Genomic DNA, 17358 nt, shown 5'->3' with positions numbered 1-17358 from the left:
GAGTTGTCCAATATGGGGCATGGACATGCATAGAAAGGAAATCTGCCAACTTTTCCTGGTCTGGCCTATATGTGACTCCAAACACACACTATGGTTGACTCTTTACCCTCAGAAATGGTGGTTCACCACCACCACCTTAAGGGCAATTAGGGATGGGCAACAAAATGCTGGCTTTGCCGGCAACACCCACATCCCATGAACAAATAAACACCGTCAGGTGGAGAGCAGAGAAAAACACACACACACACACACACACACACACACACACATTACATCAACACACAACTGTAGGATGCTTGCAAATTTGCTATGTTAAACCGTGGCTGTGTGCTACCCAGCTGTGTTGATGGCTCAGATCTTCTGAATGAAGCTTGGGCTTGTCTGCACTCCATAAATAATGTTTAAATAATAGTCCAAACTTCATAGATAGTAACACTCTCAAATTTGACAAGTTTTCTCTGAAATTCCACTAGGCCAAAAATGTAGGAGGAGCAAAAGTCACAATGAGCCTGTAGAGGGTGCTCTTGTGAGAGTGGAGCTAAGGCACAATGCCAAGGGAATGAAATGGCAAGCTATGCTGTGACCCGCTATCCTGAAATAATACTTACGGCCATCATTGCTTGTTTACTGCAAACATTAGAGGCAAATACATAAAAAGGAAGAGAGTTTTCAGGTGCCAACATTTATTCAATACAATATCAAGTTTTAAAAGATGCACTTCATAATAACTATGCAATGTGAACCAGGGATCAGCTGCAAAGCCATTAGCAAATCCTAGTAGGGATCAGTGCACTGTGCACTTTATAATCCACCTCTGGCCATTCTGAGAAGGTACAGAAACAGCTGAGGAAACAATAAAACTGGAACTTGGCTCCAAAACTGCAGCACAAACAAATTCAAAGCACAACTGGGACATCGAACCAGCACCCAGTATTCATTAAGACTTGACGAGCTCTTGTCAATTTCACAGCTCTGAATGGGCAGCGCCAACAAAACTCCAAAGCCTTGTTACTAATTATATAGTGAAGCAGAGCTAGGAAATTGCAGCTGCCGACTAACTAGGGGTAACCTATTTTTCAACATTGGTGAGCCGCAAATCATTATTGCCATCGGTGCGCTGCGCCCTCCATCACCAAGGCCAAGTGCTATTCATCCAGAAACGGACAACTTTTGAAGCGTTTGTTCCTGTAGCTGCTCCAGGAAGCCCAGCACATGTTGGAGGCTCGATGCACAAACCTTAATTATTGGGCCAGAACTTCAGGTCCCCACGGGCGAGTACGCGCTGGGTACTCATGCATCGGCCCAACGAAAGTGCCGGTTTCGTGCATGCACTGCGCATGCGCAGGAAACCGGAACTTTCGTTCCCTTGAAGGAAGGGGTTCACAGGTCGAACGCATACGCCGGGGAGGCAGCGCGTACGCCTGGAACTTTTGTTTTTTTTGCAGGTTTCTCCGGGAGCGTAAGTCTCCAGCGGCTACACTTTTAAAAAGCAGGCGCAAGGCCTGCTTTTAACAAGGTAAGTGGTGAATTAAGTTAAATTAAAACATTTTTTCCACAGGTTTATTATTTTTAAATACTTTAAAGAAAGGTAAGTTTATTTTTAGCCCTGTTAGAAACTGTAATTAATTTTTTCAAAAATTATAATTATTGTTTAAAATAGTTATTTTATGTAATTTATAGTTATTTTAAAAATGTGATTTTTAAAAAATTTATTTGAAGTTTTAGTTATGTTTTGGGGCTGATTTCTATTCATAGATTTGACAGGTCTTCCTGTCAAATCTATGAATACAGATTCCATGCTACCATTGGCTCTCCATGGCCCACGTGATCCCAGGGGACGCTCCGAACTAACTGCGCCTCTGGGATACGCAAGCACTGCGCGCCGGCAGTTGGAGGAGGCCCAGAATCGGAATCCCACACGGGCCCACAGCACAACGGCCGGCAAGCTAGGTAAGTGCAGGTCAGAGGCTTGCACCCCGCGGGAAGCCTCCGACCCGAATTTCTGGGCCATAGTTACTGTGTGCAAAACATTACCAACTGCACCAGAACCCACAGCCACTCGCTCAGACTTGGGTCACAAGTGCAAGACAATAACATTTGGCAAAGTATCGCTCTTCACTGCCACTCTACCTCTTACTGTAATTATCTGCAGCAAGGGAGATGGCAAAAAAGTTAGTTGCTAGAAATTGCACAGAGGCACCTCTCTGACTGCATCAGCCTTTTAGCTGCCGAGATAAAATCCCACCCCTACCCCCACCCCATCCCTTCCCAGAGAAGACCTCTGAGGGAATAGAGAAGGAAAAAAAAAAAGTGTCTTTCACTGGAGCAGAATGGAAGCTCAAAAATAAAGAAATTGTGGGTTTAACCAGTTAAATACAGTATCCCGTTTTTATAGAAACGATCCTGTCCCACTCAGATTAAGTGCACGAATTTTAAAAATCAGAATTAGAAAGGCCTAAAATTTTTAAGTTTAAATAAAATGGAATCAAGCTGCCCTCTCGTTGGCAGCTGGAATGGCAACATAATGTGGTGCCCAATGCCCATCCTGTCACTCTGCTGCACTTTGCCTGCCAAAGCAGGGTCAGGTTGCATATGGGCAGCAGCCCAAAGCACCCACATACAGGCTAATGGCTCTGGCAGGGTAGGTGATTGCTACTCTACTGGCAATTACACTTTAAAACAAAAAAACATAGCACTACATTTATTTTATTAGCAGAGTGTTTGTAGTAGAATTTCAAAACCAAGCCTTATTTCAGGCAGCTTTGGCCCATCTAGTCTGTCCATCCAACTATCCACTGATCTCTTCCTCTCTCACACTCTCTCTTATAAAGATATCAGTGAACACCATACACCCCCTTCAAATAGCTATCTATTAAGCCATGTGCTTTTAGTCTAAATCTTTTTTCTCCCTTCACCGAGATAAAGACCACCAAACATCATCTTTTAAAAATATTTTTTCTCCAATCTGCTTAATGCTCCCCCTCCATTCTAGGCCATTCACTGAATGAGACAGCAAATAGGAAGAGAGGGAGAGGAAAGGAGACATGGAATGCAGGCAGACATGGAAACCAGAAAAATGTGACCACAAATAAATAAAAACAGACTAGCTTGTGAAGGTCCTACGTGATCAGGAATTTCATGCTTACAAGACATAATTTCATACTGATCTCCATCACTGAATGCCGATATTATACGGAGTCTGCAAACTTTGACAACGAAAGTAGTAAACAGATCCCAAGTTCCTGTGAGTTATGCAAGACATTATTTTTATCATATCCATTTGCCTACATATTAGTTGTTCATTTTAAAGCAATTCATTGTATAGAAAGTGCTTTCAGATGTTTCTGATAAAGCTCCCTTTCCTTTAACAATTCTCAGTCATGATCTTCTTAAAAATGTATGCAGAATGCGTGATAACTGTTGGATCTTTTCACAGAATCACAGAAACCCCACAGTGCAGATAGAGGCCATTTCGGCCCATCGAGCCTGCACCGACACATATCCCACCCGATCCCCGTAACCCCACGTATTTAATCCCCTGCTGTCCTTGATAATTTTTGTGAATGGTCACATTCGGGTACATTGGCTTACGTCTCTTTTAGGTAGTGCCCGGACTATAAGGCAGATGTTGTCAATGTACAGTAACACAAATCAGACAGGGTGGTGGGGTGGGGACGGTTGCAGATTTTGAAGGATTTCTCCTGATTCAGCCTCCGCCTTCACACCCAAACAAGTGCGCACCCCCCCCCCCCCCAAAAGACTCTTCCGTTTGCAGGTGGGAAAGGTGTGGCACATCTGAAGGCGGAATTGTAATTGGCATTTCCTTTTAGTTTTTTTGTGAGAAAGTGAGAAATCGTGCTGCTGTACAAATGGATTCCCACACATCACCGGATAGGGCTCGGCGGAGATTTTATATTGTCTGAGCAATTAAGGAAATAAAAGGCTGCATTCCCTTGAGAAATGAATTTGGCCGGGTCTTAATGAGAAATGAGGAAGGCTTCGATGGAAGTGGTTTTCTGGCCCAGTTGACCCAAGCAGATGAGAAGCAATTGGTCGTCTGGTAGCAGAACCTCTCAGTCTGGCGGAGCTGGAATTCAGATTGGAAGGCGGCGAGGAATTTAACTTCCATGTTGTGGATGACCCGAGAAAACCTTTGGTGGCTCCCCTGTGCCTGCGCTACCTTGGGCTGCCAGTGAAGAGTCAGGGTTGAATCACTGAAAGCTCCCTGGGGATATGGAAGTAGCAGCCTACATTGCCCCCAGGATCTCAGAGCAGCCGAAATTAATGTAATGTGATCGAAAAGCATGGATTGGGGGGGGGGAGGGGGAGGGGGTGGAAGAAAAAGAGATGAGAAATGGCAGAACTCTTGTTTCATCCGCATTGGATTTTTTTCAAATTAATATAAAGGCTCCATTTTAAATATGGTTCCAAAATAAAGATGCTCTCCACCCTCTCAGTCACTGATGTCCTTTCTCAGCATTTTGTAAGGGTTTTAAAAGAACTGCACAACATTTTAGATAAAGTAAATACCATTCGTCATTTTGGACAGTGCTCAAAGTATTAAAATATTGCCTTCCCACCTCAAAGACAAAGAGAACATTGTACTGACAATGCTGAGTGCAGATCAGTATAAACTAAACAGTTTAGTTTGTGAGAGACCTCAAGGGGTTAAAGAGATTAAAAGGACCTTTAGTTTTCTCATTCGAACTTAATCTCCCAAGAGGTTCTGGGCTATAGTTCACATACTGAGCTGGTTATTGTTAGCTTTTTTACAGTTACAAACTCGAAGGCAAACATTTACCTCCAGGCTTTACCCTAAACCAATATAAACACAGCATTGGAAAGGTTCCAAATACACTGCATCCATCTCCAAATGTTGCTGGGTGACTCTCGAGTGTGGAGATAGCCACAAAGGTGTATTCTGCCATGCATCATTTCCAAGTCCTGGAACTTGGACAAGGAAAAGATAAATATAGATTAAAAAACGGAATTAAAAATAGAAAATGTTGGAAATGTACAGCAGGTCTGTCTGCGTGTGTAAAGAGGGACCAAAAAAAAAAAAACAGGTGTAGCCCCTTTGTCAGGGCTGGAAGTTGAGCGAGCCTCTTTATACAGTACATAGAATTTACAGCGTAGAAACAGGCCTACTGGTCTGTGCTGGTGTTTATGCTCCACATGAGCCTCCTCCCACCCCTCTTCATCTAACCCCATCAACATAACCTTCTATTCATTTTTCCCTCATAAACTTATCTAGCTTCCCTTTAAAGGCATCTGTGCTATTTCCCTCAACTACTCCTTGTAGTTCAATAGGACTGAACAAAACAAAAGGGGGGATTTGGGGGAAACAGGACGTAAAAGGAAGAAGTCGAAGCAGGAATGCGGACTCCCATCAGAGAGGAGTTAGTGAGTTGAATGGCCAGTAAGAAAGGCTTTTTGAAAAGCTGGGAAGAAAGAGGTGAAAACAGGTGGGTGACATAAAAATCATCCCGTGAGGCAATAAAAAGGCAGCGAAACAAAAGTGGGTGACTGTAACTAAGTAAGGCGAGGAGAAAGATACACACCAAAAGAATGGGGAAAAAAAGAACTGCAGATGCAGGAATTGGAAATAAAAACAGGAAATGGTGGAAAGGCACAGCAGGTCAGCCAGCATTGAAAAAAAGAGATAAAGGACAGGATAACACTATTTACTGAATGTCTCCCTGACAGTAACAAAGCAGGGGTGCCGTTATCCAACTTTGCATCAAAGTGTCACAGTTGCCCAAATACATTATGAATTACACTCAAAAAAATCTTCCACGGACCTCAGCATACAGAAAAACATGCTCTGCAGTTTATGTCAGACTGAGATTGAAGTTCCCCAAGAAGTGTCATTTAGACAATTACATGCAGGACCCGTTACTGAATGAACCATTTTCCTTTGGGACAGCTTCCCCTGGCTCTTCAAGTGCAGCTGGTATTTCCATAGAGTAGTTTGTTGGCAAAAATAGCCAACTTGTTAGCTCACACTCCAGACCTTGGCATATCGTACAGCATCTTGGCGAGACAATAAACTGCAAAAGGAGATAAACTGTAATGCTGCTTGACTTTGGCAGTTGCGTCTGTAATTCAGAAATGAACCTCAAAAGATCGTGAAGCAAAGAAAGCTGTCTCTATGCCCAGGAAGATGGTGGGTAAGCCTGCTGTTGTGGTGTAAACATTGACCTGTGTGTCTGCCCCACCTTCTCCTTTACAAAATGAATTAATGTGCAGATAGAGCAGTGGTGTCTTAACCCGAGCCCCTGTATGAACATAGCCAGGCAGCCAATGTGGTCACTAAATATGGAGCCTCAGTGACAGAGTTAACAAACAGGTAGCCATAACAACATTGTCTACATGCAGGATCTCATTAACCATTTGCACCATCATCCATACAGTGGAGAAGCAATATGGAATCAAAATGGTTAATACCTTTCAACTTCACAAAGCATTTTCAAAGCACACAGATTACCATCCCAGTTTTATTATTTTTCTTTCCTCATTTTTTGGTCCTCCCTGCTCCATTTCCCAGCAGACCACAGCAGGGAACCTGTCCCCAGCCCTCTTTCTGTGCTGCTCCCGAGTACAGTCCTAAGTGCTTTACAAGAAAAGTCTGGATCATAGAGCCATAGGTAACTAGCAAGGTATTTCCCAATTTTGCGAGGGGGGGGGGGGTTGCAGGGGGCAGAGAAGAAACGTGGGGAAAAAGAAAGAAGAAAAATCGAAGGGCGAGTTAAGCTACACTGCTCTCACATCCCTTAAACCAGGGACAGGTCTCCTACCTGTACTCCCAGCCAAGGTGCACAAACGTAAGACAGTGGCAGAAAAACAATCGATCAACTAATATCAATGCCTAATAACGGTGATTACTCTGCCAGTTAACACGATTTGTGCTGGACCGAATGAGCAAGAAAGAACTTGGATTTATATAACACGTCGTCATCACCTCTCAGGACATCCCAAAGTCCTTTACATTTATGAAGTGCAGTCACTGTTATGTGAGTGAACGCAGCAGCCAATTTGTGCACAGCAAGGTCCCACCAACAAAATGAATGACCAAGGTGTGGTTGTGAGATGTGATTTCGGAGTGAAATAAAGCATCACTCGCGATGGAACGGCAAAATCTCATGATTTTACGCCGATTTGCGTATGCGCGTGAAAAAAATAGCAATTTACGCATGCACGAAATAAATATACGCCGATTAATATTATTACTGAAATCACAAACAAGTGCTTTTGTATTTGCAATTTTGCTGAAATGCCCAGCAGAGGAAATCTTTATGGCGGCATTTACAGTGTCATTGCAAATAGCAACCAGAGCAATACATCTTCTGTTGCCTACCATATTTGCCTTAAACATCCAATACCAGCCTACTGACCTATCAGTGGTCTAGAAGCCCTTTCAAAGCTGACAAACTTCTGCCTTCTAGTAAACCAGTGTTGGCTGATGGCTTCTGGCTTCAGAGTCCAGCCATTCCCAGCTAATGAGGCATTAAAACTGATCAGTGCTAAGCTTCTGCAGATTTTAGCCATCACTGCTAGGTAAGTAGTCCATTCAAGATGCTGAAGTTTAACTAAAGAATGTGTCAAGCTTGCTAATAGCCTACTGAGTGCAAAATTCTACATATGCAGTTGGATTGTAGCCATTGCTGCTATATGGGTTTATATTTTGTTTTTGCTTATAGCACAAACAACATTCCAATAAATTAACAGCCTTTTTAACACCTAATTTCAATCTTTCCTGGTATGTTGTGGTTTAATTACACATGTACATTGAAGAGTGCTGAACACTGGCTTACAGGTTGTATTCTCTCAAAGAAGGAAATTAATTGGCCAGAAGTCAATAACAGCAACAACAACTTGCATTTATACAGCGCCCTTAAAGTAGTAAAACATCCCAAGGCGCTTCACAGGAGCGTTATCAAACAAAATTTGACACCGAGCCACATAAGGAGATATTAGGGCAAGTAACCAATAGCTTGGTCAAAAAGGTAGGTTTTAAGGAGCGTCTTAAAGGAGAGGTGGAGAGGTTTAGGGAGGGAATTCCTGAGCTTAGGGCCCAGGCAGCTGAAGGCACGGCCACCAATGGTGGAGCGATTAAAATCAGGAATGGGCAAGAGGCCTGTATTGGAAGAGCGCAGAGATCTCCGAGGGTTGTAGAGCTGGCGGAGGTTATGTTCCGGAAAGAGTGATGGTCAAAAGCAGAGTGAGGCTGGCCTGTGAGTGACACGACAGTGGGGCCACCGACCCACCTACACCTGCTCCTATTTCTTATGTTATGTCAGTAATCAGTTAGTGATGGCCGAATGCGCTTCCTGTCCGGGAGCAAAGGTTAGCAAAAAATAGCAACGCACGATTTCTATACCAAATTTTTAAGATTTTGTCTCTTGATTTATGAGAGAGTGGGGTTGGGATTACTGACTTTAATCAACTTAGATCACTTTATTCAGTTTTCTGTTGTAATTTACCTCATATTGTATCGTGTTGTACAATTAAAACAACTACATCGCTGTTTCATGCATTCTCAAGCAGATTTTATCAATTGTTAGATGATCTGTGTTCCATTATTTAATTAATCCTTGTTGATTAATGAAGTGTTTTGCATTTACTGCATGATCACTTTGTATGATAGAAATCGATTAAAAATTTACAAATTAAAAAGTAAAATAGTAAAACAATGGACATAATGAAAGGAAAAATTGTGCAATATCTCCATCTATATTTAAGCTTCAACTGAAGCCACTTTAAACTAAATGATTCATCAAATTGATTCAATTATTACAAATGTTTTTTTGCAAATCTTCAAATCTCTAGAAATCAAATATTCAGTTTAAAAATGAATCTGACGAAGCTCCTTCAGTGGATCAGTGAGTTTGCACAAATATATGAAATGTAAACAAGAAAGGACTACTGGCCTATAAATCTCACCCTATCTGGTCAAAGGTGCAGCCTACCACACCACTCCCTCCCTCCATCCATCCTGTCAAAGGTGCAGCCTACCACACTACTCCCTCCCTCCATCCATCCTGTCAAAGATGCAGCCTACCACACCACTCCCTCCCTCCATCTTGTCAAAGGTGCAGCCTACCACACCACTCACTCCCTCCATCCATCCTGTCAAAGATGCAGCCTACCACACCACTCCCTCCCTCCATCTTGTCAAAGGTGCAGCCTACCACACCACTCACTCCCTCCATCCATCCTGTCAAAGGTGCAGCCTACCACACCACTCCCTCCCTCCATCCTGTCAAAGGTGCAGCCTACCACACCACTCCCTCCCTCCATCCTGTCAAAGGTGCAGCCTATCACACCACTCCCTCCCTCCATCCTGTCAAAGGTGCAGCCTATCACACCACTCCCTCCCTCCATCCTGTCAAAGGTGCAGCCTACCACACCACTCCCTCCCTCCATCCATCCTGTCAAAGGTGCAGCCTATCACACCACTCCCTCCCTCCATCCTGTCAAAGGTGCAGCCTACCACACCACTCCCTCCCTCCATCCTGTCAAAGGTGCAGCCTACCACACCACTCCCTCCCTCCCTCCATCCTGCATCTCCTGGGAGAGGCAAAAAGACAAAAAAAATGTGACCAATTCAGGAAAACCACATAACTGGGCTACTCCGTTCAGGGTGGTCTCAAGTCAAATGCTTGGTCTGTGCTGAGTTAGCTGTTATCAGCTAAACAGTAGAGTTGCCAGAATTGGCTTCAGTGAATTGGGAGAGGGATCAGCAGAGTTCTACACCAACAAAGCAGCCAAGCCTCCAGCAGTGGGGGAAAAGGTGCGGAAACAAATATAAACACATCCGACACTACGGTTGATGACCAATGTAGCGTAATTTGATCCAACATCTGAACAGATCCACAAATTGCTCGATTGAAAGAACACTCCAGGTCTTTGGTTCTATGCCCCCAATTTGACTGCAGTTGAAGAAGGATTGTTATTTTTCCCCTTCTCCACCGCACAGGGATTGTAGGCGAGTTAAGGAAGGTTCCTATATACGGAAAAATAGTACAAAGTGGATATAATTAAGAAAAAGCTTTGGGAATATAGTAAGACAAGGCTGCATATTTGTATGTTTCTGGTCAAAATTAGAACCCATCTCCTCAAATTCATTGCTTCCAATTTCTGTTGGCTGGTATGTAACCCAGCAGAATTTCAAAAAATGAATTGAGAATGGATGAGAGAGACTCAAGCTTATCCTGGTTTCACTTAAATGGGAAAGGAACAAGAATGCATGTACATACAAATAAAAATACTGCAGATGCTGGAAACCTGAAATATAAACAGAAAATGCTGGAAATACTCAGCGTCTGTGGAGAAACAGGTTGGTGACCTTTCACCAAAAGGGTAGATGTTGTTTCTCCTGGCTTGAGAGTCTAGAACTAGGGGGCATAGTCTCAGGATAAGGGGTCGGCCATTTAGGACTCAGATGAGGAGGAATTTCTTCACTCAGAGGGTTGTGAATCTTTGGAATTCTCTACCCCAGAGGGCTGTGAATGCTCAGTCGCTGAGCATATTCAATAGATTTTTGAACTCTAGGGCAATCGAGGGATAAGGAGATTGGGCGGGAAAGTGGAGTTGAGGTCGAAGCTCAGCCATGATCTTATTGAATGGCAGAGCAGGCTGGAGAGGCCGTATGGCCTACAATGTTCCCTTTAAACCACACAGCGCTCCAGGGGTCCTGCGCAGCCAGTGAGCCAGCTTTTAAAATGTGAAGCGATCTGACTTTTTCATTAATGTAAGAGAATATGCCTGATGTAAGAAAAAGGAGACTTACCATCAAGTAACTTTAAAGTAAGCTTTAAGTAACTTATAAACACACTATATACAAGAGAGGTCTTTACCATGCCTCTGGTAGAAGCCTCTTACAATACTGAACAGACCAGTATTTATACCAGTCCAACAGGAAGTGACATTTACAGGAAGTGAGGTATGTACACAGTTCATAGTTCATAGTTCATAGTTCACAATAAGTGATGATATAACTTCCCGGAAGTTAGCATTTTTATCACATTCTTCCCTCCTGCAGGATTAGGAGGCTGTGGTCTACCTTTTGGTCCGCAGCCGCCGAACAAGGAAGAGTCGCACCCGTTTGGATTCCCGTCGTAGAGGGTCGCTGGTCCGCTTACATGCGGTTGGCCATTGGTCAGAGTCTGTGTGGCCTGGACTGCCCTGTGAAGGGTCGGGGAGATCATGGCTTCGAGTACGAGCCCCAATAGGTTCAAAGTCGGACTGCCTCTGTTCAGAGGGAGGTGCAGAGCTGGTCTGTGGCGGATCAGTACTTTCATGCGCGGTACTGGGAGGGTCGCAACCTTGAGCACGGGGTTCTACCGGCACCAAGCTAGTTGGTGTCCGATCAGGATCCTGGAGAGGGGTACCCGATAGGTCCCAAGAGTTTCCTGGTGAAATGCCATCACCCGATGTCCCACTAGGTCCTGGTGGGCAGGGAGCCAGATCCCGTAATGATACGGTAGATTCTCGGCCGTCGGAATATCGTATGTTTGCATAGGTGGGGTTGGCATCGGTTAGTTCGACCTCGTCTACAAGAGGGTCATTTTTAGACGTCCGAACGTATCTTCGGAGTAATACAGGTCCAGGAGTAGTTAGCCATGACGGGAGTGATGTTCCATGAGATGAGCGACGCTGGAATCCAAAGAACCGCTCATGAGGTGTAGTATTTGTGGCTGTAGAAAGCAGGGACCGTATAGAGTGCAATGCATCCGGAAGCACTGTTTCCCATTGCTGGTCTGGTAGGCCCCGAGATCTTAAAGCGAGACGTACGGAATTCCAGATGATACCGTTATACCTCTCTACCTGCCCATTTCCGATGGGATGGTATGGTGTTGTTTTGCTTGTAGCAATTCCCCGTTCTGAGAGGTAGTCCTTGAGTTCCCTTGACATAAAGGATGGACCCCGATCTGAGTGAATATAAGCCGGCATGCCACAGAGAGAAAATACCTGCTCAAGGCAGCAGATTACTGTGGACGCCAGCATATTGGAGCAGGGGAAGGCAAACGGAAAACGTGAATATTCATCGATCATGGTGAGCAAATATGTGTTCCGAGTTGAAGAGGGCACTGGGCCCTTAAAATCGATGCTAAGTCGTTGCATCGGTTGGGTTGCATGTATGAGTATACCATCTGAGGGGCGGAAGAACTGAGGTTTTAATTCCGCACAAAGCCGGCATTCTGAGCATATTTTCTTTACATCTCCAGTGGAAAAAGGGAGATTCCGTGATCGTACGAAATGTAGCATGCGCGTAACGCCAGGATGACACAAACCATTGTGGACATCCATGAGAGTGGAGGATGACATAGTGGAGCAGAATGCCCGTGTGAGGGTGTCCGGGGCCACATTCTCCTTGCCAGGCCGATAGAGAATGGTATAACCAAAAGAGGCCAGTTCCATCCTCCAAAGTTGTATTTTATTATTCTTAATTTTGGTTCGTTTTCGATTATCGAGCATGAAGGCGACTGATCGTTGGTCCGTGATCAATGTAAAGTGCTGGCGAGCTAGAAAATGGTTCCACTTCCGTACTGCCTCTATGATGGCTGTGGCTTCTTTCTCAACCGGAGGATAATGTAGCTCGGCACCTTGTAAGGTCCTGGACATAAATGCTACAGGACGACCTTCCTGATTCAGAGTAGCCGAGATCGCCACCTCCGAGGCATCACATTCAACCACGAAAGGGAGATTCTCATCGATGGAGTGAAGAGCCGCTTTCTCCAACTGTTTTTTGAGAAGGTTAAAGGCTGCAACAGCCGCTGTTCCCAGTGGAAATGATCTAGCATGCAGCAAGGGTTGGATTTTGTCCGAAAAATGAGGAATCCATTTAGCGTAGTATGCAAACAGACCGAGAGCCCGACGTAAAGAAGCCGGATTCTTAGGTGACGGGAGCTCTTGGAGCGGGCGAAGTCTTTCTGGGTCTGGCTTAATGATACCATTGCCTACGCAGTAGCCAAGGATGTTGATGGTCGGTTGCGACTCAACAGATTTGGATTCATTCAGGGTCAAATTACGGCGATGGAGGGCATCCCGAAATTTTTGGAGGTTGGAGTCGTGTTCCTGTTGATCGTGACCTGCAATGGTAATGTTATCAAGATAGGGAAAAGTGTCCCTTAGGTTTTCCTGCTTAACCAGGCCATCCATTGCCCGTTGAAAGACAGCCACTCCATTAGTAACCCCGAATGGGAGGCGACGAAATTGGTACAGCCGTCCATTAGCCTCAAAGGCTGTGTACTGCTTATCTGAGACCTTCAAGGGTAACTGATGATAGGCACTTTTTAAATCGTAAGTTGAGAACACTTTGTATTCGGCCAGTTTATTAACCATATCATCAATGCGTGGCAATGGGTAGGCGTCCAAGTCGGTATATTGATTGATGGTTTGCGAATAATCGATGCATAGTCGCTGTTTGTGAGGTTTTAGAGGGTTCTTGACAATGACGACTTGAGCCCGCCAGGGCGACGAACATGGTTCAATGATATCCTCTGCTAGAAGTCGAGAGATTTCAGCCGCAATAAAAGATTGGTCTCCCTGATTAAAGCGCCGCGATTTCGTTATTATCGGTTGGCATTGAGGCGGAATACTGGCAAATAATGAGGGTTCATCAAGTGAAGCTGCTGATAATGCACAAAATGGTAATTTAGATGGTATATTAGAAATAGTAAGTCCGGGTTTGGATCCACCAAACTCAATGGTGAGTTTCTTATGCTGTTTTTGGAAGTCCAGCCCTAAGAGGAGATCACTACATAAGTCTTTGAGCACTGAAAGTCGGGTGGAGGGATACATACGACCATGAAGTGTCATATCAACAACACAAAAGCCGGAGATTCTGGTATTAAGTGATGACTGGGCCATCGCAATTGCCTGGTCCGATGGGAAGACATGTAGTTTCAATTTCGCAACAATCTGTTCCTTAATGAAACTATCAGTACTTCCTGAGTCAATTAAGGCATCTAAGGTATGCCCTTTAATTGAAATTTTTGTGGCTGCCTGAGACAGGTTCTGTGGGCAAGCAGCTGTAATTGGTGTCGTTGCACAGAGAGTGGCTAAAACTCTCGGTGTGCTTCTTCGGGAGAGAGCTCGAGAGGAAGCTTGATAGGTCCTAGCTGGAGCATCTTGATAGGCCCTAATTGGGGCAGTTCGGTAGGCCTTAGCTGGATTGGCCCTCGTAGAGGCCCTTGATAGGCAAACTTTAGCAAAGTGTCCTTTTTTCCCGCAATAACTGCAGATTGCATTGCGAGCAGGGCAGGTTTTCCTAGGGTGAAAAGCATCTCCACAAAAGAAGCATTCCTTCCTAGATTGCCAAGAGGCTGCTAAAGTGGGGTCGCCCTCCTCTTCTTCATCAGAATTATCAGAATTAGATTCCCCCATGATAGGGTTCACCTGAGACCGCTTGAATTGTCTGGTTGCAGCTACAGCAGCAGATCGAGATCTGGGCAGCTGATAGAGGTCTGCATTTCTCTTTGCCAAATCCAGTGAACAAGCTAGTTCAAAAGCTTTTTGTAGCTCAAGTGTTTTACTTTCTAGTAGACGCTGGCGTATAAATGGAGAGGCAATCCCGCAGATGAAAGCATCACGAATCATTTCTTGGCGGTACAGCTCAGCTGAGGCTGCCTGAAAGTTACAATCTACGCTGAGCCTGCGAAGTTCTTGCAGGAATTCGTCAATTGATTCCCCTGGCCCTTGTCGGGCTGTGGCCAGTAGATGTCTAGCATAGACCTCATTTGGGGTCTTCGCATACAGTTTCTTAAGTGCCCGAATCACCTCTTCGTAATTATCCCAGTCATCAACATATTCGAACACTTTTGGGGTCACATAATTGACAAGTATCTTCAATTTAGCAGGAGCATCCACTTTACATTCATCCAGAAAATTCTCAAAAGTACGATACCAATGCTTCCATACCCTGCCAGCTGCTGGTGTATTCGGGTCCAAGTCCAGACGAATAGGTCTAAGGATTTTCTCCATGATGGGTGGTTCCCTGGATCCTTAACTTCCGAGTTTGTCTGAAGGTCTAGTATTTGTCAGTGTAAATACTAAGTTACTTAAATTGATGTAAGAAAAAGGAGACTTACCATCAAGTAACTTTAAAGTAAGCTTTAAGTAACTTATAAACACACTATATACAAGAGAGGTCTTTACCATGCCTCTGGTAGAAGCCTCTTACAATACTGAACAGACCAGTATTTATACCAGTCCAACAGGAAGTGACATTTACAGGAAGTGAGGTATGTACACAGTTCATAGTTCATAGTTCATAGTTCACAGGAAGTGATGACATAACTTCCCGGAAGTTAGCATTTTTATCACAATGCCCATTAGTTCATTTGTAATAGAAAGCAAGCCGCGGGCATAGATTGCTCTCTCTGCCTCCCTTACTGAGGGAGTTGCTACACTGTCTTCTTTCAGATGAGATATTAAACGTCGGCCCCACCTATTATTCGCTGGGTGTGAACTTTTGAAAGAGCTGTGCAGCCCCAAAAGATTACAGGGAACATTGATGGCCTGCTCCTGCTCCTGCTCCTAATTCTTATGTTCTAAGACTGGAAAATATTGCAGATGCAACAGGCTTTAAGAAAGTACAGAGGCAGGGAAAGGGGGGGGAGGGGAGGAAAGAAAAGAAGACATTGCAGCAACTCACTCAGTAAGGGAGGCAAATACGAGGCAGAGAGCGCAATCTATGCCCGCGGCTTGCTTTCTATTACAAATGAACTAATGGGCGTATTCTCTTACATTGATGAAAAAGTCAGATCGCTCCGTTTGCGAAATGTTAGAGACCAGAGAATCAGCGACTCAACTGTTGTTCCTTTGGCGGAGGTATTAAATCGAGGCCATAGCTGCCTGTTGCTGTAGTTCAGGAGGACGTTAAAATCCCCATGGGCCTATTTGAAAAGGGAGGTTCTTGCAGTGTCCCAACATCACCAAAAAACACAGGAGCTGGTCATTTATCTCATTGCTGCTTGCAAGGTCTTGCTGTGAACAAATTGGCTGCTGTGCTTCCCCTCATATCAGTCACTCTACGTCAAGTAATTCAATGTGTTTATGGGGCTTTGAGGGCGTTTGAGTGATACGGAAATATAACTGCAAGCCTTTTTTTCTTTCTATCTGATGCAAACAGAACCAAGTTTCATTCCCTGTGCCTCTAGTCTTGATAAAGGGTTTTGACCCGAAACATCAACTCTAATTTCTCTCCACGGATGTTGCCTGGCCTGCTGAGTTTTTCCAGCATTTTCTGTTGTTATTTCGGATTTCCAGCATCTGCAGTATTTTGCTATCGTCACAGCTGATTATTTGCTTGTCTCAATCTCCACAGTTTAACGACATTTCAGTCAGATCCATAGAAACACATGAATAGAAACCAAATCCGAGTGGATCAGCACTATGCAGAGCAATGTTCCCTTTAATTTTTGGGGACGTGGCCCTCTTATGGGTCTGTGTGGTCCATTCAAAATACCGCGCATGTGCGGTTTTTCCTATTTAAAAGCCCGCGAGCTGGCTGCGAGGAAGCTCCAGAGCGCTAAAGGGACATTGATGCAGAGGATGTCCCATTTCGCAAATCTAGCACATCACCCCAATTCAAAGTGGAAGCACCACATTCCCCAACAGGTTCTATAACAAGAGCACATCTAGAGGATGACGATAAGTGGCTGCTGCCTTCACAATGGTGTACTCAAAATAGCAGGCCAGCCGATGGAAGGGAAGGAACAAAGTTGTTTCCTCCCCAAATAGTATAAATGTTGTAGTTGCCATGATACAACGAACACTGTTGAATTATTATGGTGTATACATGGCAACCTAGAAAACTAGCAAAAGCGGATACAGCCCCAGAAAACTCAAGAACGGTCCAGACACACTTCTCCTGGGAGCAGGTTGGTTACCCGCCCCTGTCCCGCCTCCGTTAAAGCGGGAGTGGGCGAGTTCAAGATTTTTTACATTTTAACATCCCACCCGACTCAAACCCGTTTTTGGGGGTTAAAATTCCCCCATTGTGTCAGCAAATGCTGGCAGGTGGATAGGGTCTCCAAAACACCAACGGTCGGCATGCCAAAAGAAAGACTTGCATTTATATGGCGCCTTTCACAACTCAGGATGTTCCGAAGCACTCTGCAGCCAAAATTTGAAGTGTAGTCACTGTTTGCAGTCACTGTTGTAATGTAGGTTTGTGGGAGACATTCACTTGCAACTAGTGATAGTACTGGTTTCATACTGAATGCATATTTACACTGAAAGTTTGCTTTAATAAAACTGAAGCTCAGTTCTGACATAGCGATGGCAGCTTAACAATTTCCAAGCAGAAAGGACACAATTGAAATGTAATTCTTCCACCTCAACTCTTTC

General features: G+C 44.4%; 1 protein-coding gene across 1 annotated transcript in view; it reads right to left on the bottom strand.

The window, feature by feature from the left end:
• The window catches only part of itpk1a (inositol-tetrakisphosphate 1-kinase a), a 204864-nt gene that overhangs the window by 161563 nt on the left and 25943 nt on the right, over nucleotides 1-17358 (bottom strand). The window lies entirely within an intron of this gene.

Source organism: Somniosus microcephalus, chromosome 12 (assembly GCF_052327205.1).
Source record: "Somniosus microcephalus isolate GS21.2 chromosome 12, FLI_Smic_1.0, whole genome shotgun sequence".
Lineage (NCBI taxonomy): Eukaryota > Metazoa > Chordata > Chondrichthyes > Squaliformes > Somniosidae > Somniosus > Somniosus microcephalus.
Note: the sequence above shows the minus strand (reverse complement) of the source record. Positions and strands in the feature narration are given on the sequence as shown.